Here is a 9,587-nt window from a genome sequence, read left to right on the forward strand (position 1 = left end):
TGAATATAATACAGGTTACCCAATCATCACAGTTGGTTGACCATTATGGATAAACCATTTCACAGATGATATCGGATGTTTCTTACTTTGTACCTACAATCCCCTTTCCTTTTCATGAATGTGACCTACCGAAATAGACTATATACCAAGTTTGTAATAACATGTGCAACACGAAGGGTGCCACATGTGGAGCAGGATCTGCTTACCCTTCTGGAGACCCTGAGATCACCCCCAGTTTTTGGTGGGGTTTGTGTGCATGGCTCAGTTTTTAGTTTTTAATGTTGTTTCTAGTGATCTATTAATTGTCTGTTTGTCTTTTTCATTTTTAGCCATGGAGTTGTCAGTTTATTTTCGATTTATGAGTTTGAATGTTGCTATGGTATATTTCACCCTCTTTTTTTTAACAGGAGGTTAATAAGCTATAATTAGCAATGGATGTTAGTAGCCATTTAATTCTTTTAAATTAAAACTAGTCTGAAGTACTGAACCATGTATGATTGAAATATTTGTAGATGCTATAATGACACACTTCTTCAAACATCAGTAACAGTTATAATCATACCTTTGCTGACTTCAGCATTTGGTTATGTCTTCAGTTTCTTTTCTCATCTGTCATAGTATCAATATTATATATGTAGCATACCACCATCTTGATGCATTCTGTATTACAAATAGTTACTCAACAGTTTTATCGTAGCAATCTTTTGGTGTTTTTTTTTTTATCAGGAACTACATGTTCTATATTCTGGAAATCTTACAATGCATGGAAAAACTGAAATTATAAATTAGGTAAATAAATTTTAATTAATATGAAACGACCACTCAGCTTTTTTAATGATAAATGTGTACTAAGTTTCAAATTGATTGGACTTTAACTTCATCAAAAACTACCTTGACTAAAAACTTTAACCGGAAACTGAGGGAACACTTTTAATTTCTATGTTCAGTGAACCATAAAAATGGGGTCAAAAGTCTTTAGTTTTGTTTTAAAATAAGAAAGATCATATCATAAGGAACATTTGTACTAAGTTTCAAGTTGATTGGACTTCAGCTTCATCAAAAACTATCTTGACCAAAAACATTAACCTGAAGTGAGAAGAATGGATGGACAGACAAACAAACAGACGAAAGGACGCACAGACTAGAAAACATAATGCTTCTCTACTATTGTAGGTAGAGCATAAAAATTCGTAAAAGAACTAGCAAAAAAAGGCACCAACAAAAAGAAAAAAATCTAAAGTAATTGTCCATAAACCAGGAAACCCTTGTTTTTCCCCTTTTGTTGCTCCTAATTCATAAACAGATGAGTCATATGATAACTCCAATATTCCAACCCTAACTATCCTTTGGAGTTTTGTGGTGTGGAAACTTCAGGCAATTCTATAAACTGTTCTACAAATTATTGTCTGGACAAGAGAAAATTGATTATTTGGGCCCCTTTTATACCCCTTTTTCCTACACCTTTTTCCTACACCAAAGGGACCATAAATTAACCCCCAAATCAATCCAAACCTTCCTTTTTGTGGTTTCAAACTTCAAAGATTTATATTTACTTATGCTAAAACTATTGGCATTTTTTTTAATTAAACTTAAGTTATTGGAAAATTTCCAATGGATTTTATTAATACTGAAGTTATATGTTGGTTAATTTCAAAATCACATCTTTAAGGTGGTACCCAAAACTTGAACTAAAATTAATTTGGCTCGTTTAATTTTCTTAAAATTTTGACAAAGTATTTACTTTGACCCTTTGACAAAAATATAATTTTTTTTTTGAACCAACCGTTTTATCAGAAAAATTACACTGGTTATATAGCAGTTTGACAAACACTCATTTTGATCATTGAAAAGCTTAATATCCCTTTAACAACACAACGTAATTAAAACATTTAGCTGACTTTACAGAGTTATCTCCCTGTAGTGTTAGGTACCACCTTACAAGTTGTGTGAAATAATTCAAATATAACTTTTGGATTACCTCCCTTACACAGCTTTCAAATTGTCTTGACTATCCTTAAACCAGAAAAATAATTGTTTTTCATCTTTTTTGCCCCTTATTCATAAATGGTTTTATCTATACCCTCAGCCAATCCTAACCATCCCATAGTAGTATAGAGCATTGGGGTATAATTTCAGAAAGATCATACACTTTTACACAAGTCATTAACTTAAAACTACAAAAATGCTTGTGTTTGGCCCATCATTCTTGACTGTTTGCCCCATAACCCTAAAAATAAATACCAACCTTCTTCTTATAATATTTAACATTGTGGTACAATTTCAGAGGAATTGAAATACTTATACACAACTTATTGTCCTGAAACTAGATAAATGCTTGTTTTGGTCCCCTTATCCTAAACCTTAGGGACCATAACCCCCAATATTAATCCCAAGCTTCCTTTTGTTGTTTTAAACATTGTGTTAAAATTCTATTCATTTCTATTAACATGATTAACTTATACTGAAGTTATTATCTGGAAACCATCCGTCTTCGAACGATGCTCAGCTGACAACAAAGACGATGTGATACCAATACATGTATAATTATATGATTGCAAAAATTTTATGGTTGTATAAAAGGGTATTCTAGACTTTAAACTAGAGGCTCTAAAGAACCTGTGTCGCTCACTTTGGTCTACATGTATGTGAATATTAAACAAAGGAAGCAGATGGATTCATGACAAAATTGTGTTTTGGTGATAGTGATGTGTTTGTACATCTTACTTTACTGAACATTCTTGCTGCTTAAAATTATCTCTATATATAATGAACTTGACCCAGTAGTTTTAGTGGAAAATGTTAGTAAAAATTTACAAATTTTATGAAAATTGTTAAAAATTGACTATAAAGGACAATAACTCCATAGGGGATTAATTGACCTTGTTGACCATTTCGGTCATGTTGACTTATTTGTAAATCTTTGTTTGCTGAACATTATTGCTGTTTACAGTGTATCTCTATCTATAATAATATTAAAGATAAAAACCAAAAACAGCAAAATTTCCTTAAAATTACTAATTCAGGGGCAGCAACCCAACAATGGGAACCCAACAATGGGTTGTCTGATTCATCTGAAAATTTCAGGTCAGATAGATTTTCACCTGTTAAACAATTATACCAATTATACCCTTGTCAGATATATGCTCTAAATGCTTTGGTTTTTGAGTTATAAGCCAAAAACTGCATTTTACCCCTATGTTCTATTTTTAGCCATGACGGCCATCTTGGCTGGTTGGCCGGGTCATCTGACATTATTTAAACAAGATACCACAATGATGATTGTGGCCAAGTTTGGTTTAATTTGGCCCAGTAGTTTCAGAGTTCTAGAAGATTTTTGTAAAGGTAATTCAACGCCGGCTGCAAAGTGATGGGAAAAGCTCACTAGGCCCTTTGTGCTAGGTGAGCTAAACATTACTTTTTTCTAGTTTATAACTGAGTGAAGGCAATATCATATATACCCAATAAATCATCAAATTCGAAACATATTTCTATGTTGATTAAAATGAAGCTTTTTATTATTTGATGCAAATTTTATGTTAGGAGAGCATTCTACAGCTATTTTCCAGTATTCATTTAGGAATTACTTGATCATAAAACTAGAGGCTCTCAAGAGCCTGTATCGCTCACCTGATTCTACTTGGGTTTTTGAAATCATATGAAAAAATATAAAATTTGGCTAAAAGTGACAACACAACCTCATTGATAAGGAAAGGAACATGTTTAATTTCATTCAAAAGTCCCCCACTGGCGGCCATCTTGGATGGCGGATCGGCTACAAAGTAACAACACTTGGTCAGCACCTCATAAGGAACATTCATGCCATGTTTGGTTTTATTCCATTCAGTGGTTCTCTAAAAGAAGTCATTTGTATGCATTTCCCATAGGGTCCTATGTTAAACTAAGTCCCCTGCTGGCGGCCATCTTGGATGATGGATCTGCTACAAAGTAACAACACTTGGTCAGCACCTCATAAGGAACATTCATGCAATGTTTAGTTTTATTCCATTCAGTGGTTCTCTAAAAGAAGTCATTTGTATGCATTTCCAATAGGGTCCTATGTTAAACTAAGTCTCTGCTGGCAGCCATCTTGGATAATGGATCGGCTACAAAGTAACAACATTTGGTCAGCACCACATTAGGAACATTCATGCCATGTTTGATTTCATTCCATTCAGTGGTTCTCTAAAAGAAGTCATTTGTATGCATTTCCCATAGGGTCCTATGTTAAACTAAGTCCCATGCTGGCGGCCATCTTGGATGATGGATGGACTACAAAGAAACAACACATGGTCAGCACGGCATAAGGAACATTCATGCAATGTTTGGTTTCATTCCATTCAGTTGTTCTCTAAAAGAAGTCATTTGTATGCATTTCCCATAGGGTCCTATGTTAAACTAAGTCCCCCTGGCGTCCATCTTGGATAATGGATCGGCTACAAAGTAACAACACTTGGTCAGCACCACATTAGGAACATTCATGCCATGTTTGATTTCGTTCCATTCAGTGGTTCTCTAAAAGAAGTCATTTGTATGCATTTCCCATAGGGTCCTATGTTAAACTAAGTCCCCCGCTGGCGGCCATCTTGGATGTTGGATTGGCTACAAAGTAACAACACTTGGTCAGCACTCCATAAGGAACATTCATGCTATGTTTGGTTTCATTCCATTTAGTGGTTCTCTAGAAGAAGTCATTTGTATGCATTTCCCATAGGGTCCTATGTTGAACTAAGTCCCCCGCTGGCGGCCATCTTGGATGATGGATTGGCAACAAAGTAACAACACTTGGTCAGCACCTCATAAGGAACATTCATGCCATGTTTGGTTTCATTCAATTCAGTGGTTCTCTAAAAGAAGTCATTTGTATGCATTTCCCATAGGGTCCTATGTTAAACTAAGTCCCCTGCTGGCGGCCATCTTGGATGATGGATCGGCTACAAAGTAACAACACTTGGTCAGCACCCCATAAGGAACATTCATGTTATGTTTGGTTTTATTCCATTCAGTGGTTCTCTAAAAGAAGTCATTTGTATGCATTTCCCATAGGGTCCTATGTTAAACTAAGTCCCCGGCTAGCAGCCATCTTGGATGATGGATTGGCAACAAAGTAACAACACTTGGTCAGTACCTCATAAGGAACATTCATGCCATGTTTGGTTTCATTCCATTCAGTGGTTCTCTAAAAGAAGTCATTTGTATGCATTTCCCATAGGGTCCTATGTTAAACTAAGTCCCCCGCTGGCGGCCATCTTGGATGATGGATCGTCTACAAAGTAACAACACTTGGTCAGCACCTCATAAGGAACATTCATGCCATGTTTGGTTCCATTCCATTCAGTGGTTCTCTAGAAGAAGTTCAAAATGTAAATTGTTAACGACGACGACGACGACGGACGACGACGACGGACGACGGACGCCAAGTGGTGAGAAAAGCTCACTTGGCCCTTCGGGCCAGGTGAGCTAAAAAGCGGTGTTTAAAATATATATACAGGGGACTCATATTCATTTTAACTTTATTTCGTGCTGCTACTTTTGATTTTATACAGTTAAGATGGCTCAGACTTATTCAAAGTCTCTATCAGAATGCCATATTATTTTAATCTTTACAAAGAGTACCTCAAATTTGTCGAAAAAAATAGGGGTTCCAGACCATTTAAGCTCAAAATTTTACTTTTAAATAGGTACAAGCATGTTAAAGGGACCATTTTCAATGAAATGATAGGGAAAATAGAGGTGCTGACATATTTTTATGGGATATCAAATAAAAACTGTCTGTGACACCTCAGTGGCGGATCCAGGGGGGGTTCCGGGGGTGCGCACCCCCCCTTTATTTTTGCCGATCAATGCAATTGTATCGGGACATATGTTTTGCACCCCCTGCACCCCCCCTTTGCCCTGGGTTAGCACCCCCCCTTTCGAAAATTCCTGCATCCGCCCCTGCACCTCAGGTGTGACCTGGTCCAAATCTGTAATGTACAAAGCTGAAATATAGCTTCAAGTATTAAGCAAATACAAGGACTTATATATGCGTCCCTGGCAAATACAAGGGTCACCAATAAGGAAAAATAAAAATTTTGCCTTAAAACCCAAATTTTGGCGGGAAAATGGTGAAATTGGGTGAAATGTCAATTTGAGCCTTTAGCAGACCTGTACAGAAATTGCTAACAAAACCACCTAGAAGCACATTTCAGAGATGCAAGTAAGAATTGTATGGCTTAAAATTTATAAAAAAAACATAAATATTTAAAAGTTTTTAGGAAAGTTAATTGTTCAATAACATGTAAATTATTCTCACTGATTTTTGTGATAATTGTCTTTTGATGGGTCAATAAAAAAAAAAAAAACTTTTTGTTTTGATTTATAAGCTAGTAGTCAGCTTGGAATTAATAAAAACAATGATGTCATGGATGTATGAACTGTAAATCTCGAAAACAGGAATTTAATACAAGGATTTACAAGTTCGTTTAAAATTACATTTTGTATATATTCTGAGACTTGTATTAAAAAACAAATTATTTTGTTAAAAAATAGCAATGAAGATAAATTAATACATTGTACTCCAGTGTTCTACTATCATGACAATGACTAAGCAAATAGGGGAAATAATAAATTGGTTGTGGCAATACAAAAATTCAGCAAATTTTTCAACAAACTTTAACATGTAATGTTCAAATAATTAACAAACTTATGCAACTGGAGTACAAAAAAAAAATCAGAGCAAATTGATCCAGGGCAAACAAGTACAAGTGTGAGTGATAAATTTGTCCTGGTAAAATATGTCAGGGCGGACAAATATTACTATATAGTATAAAAAGTCCATGGTTACAGAATTTACTAGTATAATAATGTATATATTTAGTCCGATATTACACATGTAATTATATATGTCCCCAGACAAATTTTCCTAGGTAATCATGTCCTATAAAATCCTATAAAAGAATCAATTACTTGCATTTGTAAATTTAAATCTTATGTTTTAGTAATGTTTAAGAGTCACATAGTTAAATTTTTGATAAAATTTATGTCCCCAGACTATTAATTTTCCCACAAAGTCATGTCCATGTCATTAGAAGTCCTAGGTTTAAATGTCTATGCCTTTAATTTTTAAAAGTGAATATGAATGTAATATGTTTTAATATTGTTATAGACAAAACGAAAGAGTTGTGTATCAATCTGTTACAGCTAATTTCCTAAAGCATGTAGAGCAAGACTTAAGTTAGCTTGCTTGCTTTGTATTTAAATTGTACACTCATTAGGATAATATCCAATTAAATTCAAATATTAAATATACAGGTTAAACTATGCCTATATATATTATATAAAGATGACCATCATGTCAATCTTATTAACAAAGCTTGTATAAACAATTATACAAACAAAGAAGGCAAGCCAACCAAAGTTTTGCATTACATGCATTAGGAAATTAGCTGTAAATAAAATTTGTCTCCCGACTAATTTTCCTAGGAAATCATGTCCATGTCATATTTTCCTAGAAAATCACGTCCATGTCATTAGTATTGAATTCCTAGGTTAAAATGTCCTAGTCCAAATAATTATGACAGCTTGAAAGGCTATTATACTTTTTTTCTTTGAAGCCTTACTTCGACGAACTAAGTTAGGCGTCAAAGAAAAAAAATATAAAAGCCATTCAACTTACAAGACGTCATACATTTAATTTGACGAAGTAAGGCGTCAAAGAAAAAAAATATAATAGCCTATCAAGACATCATAATTATTTGGACTAAAAATGTCCATGTCTTTTATTATAAAAAATGTTATAAGCAAAGGAAACTGAATATTTATGTTTTTAATAATTAGGTTTTATTTCTTCATTTTTATTGGAAAAAAATTTCTTCTATTTTCCAATCTTATCTATAAAATAAAAAATCTTCTATTTTAAATATATTTTATGATACAAAAAAACTATTAGAATAACAAGTCTTGTGACATATTTTCCTAGGAAAACAAGTTACAAACATAAATTACTAGATATATGGACTGATTTTCCTAGAAACATTTGTCCTGGGACTTTAATTCCTAGTAAAATCATGGACACTTAATTAACTAGGAAAAAAAGTCTGGAGAACAAATTTTACAACCGGACCAAATTTACTGTTACACTATTCCAACTAATTATGACGTCTGGCAAGGCTATTTTTATTTTTTTCTGGGGCGTCCCAGAAAAAAAATAAAAATAGCCTTGCCTGACGTCATAATTATTTGGACTACTGTTACACTAGGACCACAGGCACTAGACGTTCCCCTTTTTATTAATTTCTTGATTAGCTACTGTCACGGTGTATTTGTATATATACAGAAGAATTCTAGAGTTTTGTATCACTTTGACAGTCAAATCCTGACACAGCAGCCCAACTGAGACCAGATACCATTTTTATTCATGAGTAATGATCAGTATCAGATATAAATGAGGGGGAGGACAGGGAGAAAGGAGGTAGGAGAAAGGGGTGGGAGAAAGGTGGTAGGAGAAAGGAGAGGAAGGTTGGGAAAAAGGAAAAGTTGGAGAAAAAAATAAAATATGAAAAAATAAAATATCTCTCTTTTTTCCTGTAAATTAAAAAAAATAAAATAAGGAGAAGAGGGGTAGGAGAAAGGAGAAGAGGGGTAGGAGAAAGGAGAAAAGGGGTGGGAGAAGGAAAAAGAGTGCCCCCCTGTCCTCCCCCTCATATATCCAGGTGTAATGATAAGTCGTTATCCTAAAGCTATTTTTTTCTTATTTTTTCTGTACACTTAGCTTTCATTTTTTATAACCATGCATTGTCAAGCTTGGTAACTCATAATTATTTGTCAGTAACTAAATGTACGATGCTGTCCCATACTGAACCTTCTGACCTTGTTTGTTTACATTTAAATTTCAATGGCGTCAAAATCACGTGATTTCAATTCGTTCTACCCAATCAAATTGCTCTACTGTCAATTAGGGGATTTTCCAGTCTACGGCAATTACGTTATTTCTTGGTGGGATATTGCTTCAAAATAGTTTGCAATAATTTTGGGTTTTATTCAACAGGAAAACTCTTTTTTTGCCATCCCTTTTGACATCAGTGGAATTCTGTATGAAAATTTATCTACAGTCATGATGGTCAGAATATCGATCTTTTTATAATGAATAAAAAGAAAATTCTATGAAAAATAAATGTAAATTATTTTTCATTAACCTACTCTATATTCCTGTACAAAATTATGGCATGGGCATCGTTTTTTCAATTAGTTTTCCTTTCATTTTGGTTGGGCTTTTTTCGCGGGAAAATCGCGAAAGACGTAAGGAGCATGTCATTTTAAAATTCCTAAAAATACGATTTGCTTGACCTGTATTGCCTGCCACAAGATTGATGACGCTGAATGGAATGTACACAAAGCAATGGAGGCCGGAAGTGGGATTTTGTGAAGTTCTAGAATGTTTTTAGACATTCGGAAGTCGGGATTGAAACGGGCATTAGAAATTTGGCATTTTTTAGCAATAATTGAGAACAACAATGAAAACTTACCTTCAGAAATGTTTTTTTATTCAAAAGTGCAGAAAAAACGTATTTTACATTGTTTTTCTACGCCGGAAGTAGCGTAGTGACGTC

The sequence above is a fragment of the Mytilus galloprovincialis genome, chromosome 5, assembly GCF_965363235.1.
Source record: "Mytilus galloprovincialis chromosome 5, xbMytGall1.hap1.1, whole genome shotgun sequence".
Taxonomy (NCBI): domain Eukaryota; kingdom Metazoa; phylum Mollusca; class Bivalvia; order Mytilida; family Mytilidae; genus Mytilus; species Mytilus galloprovincialis.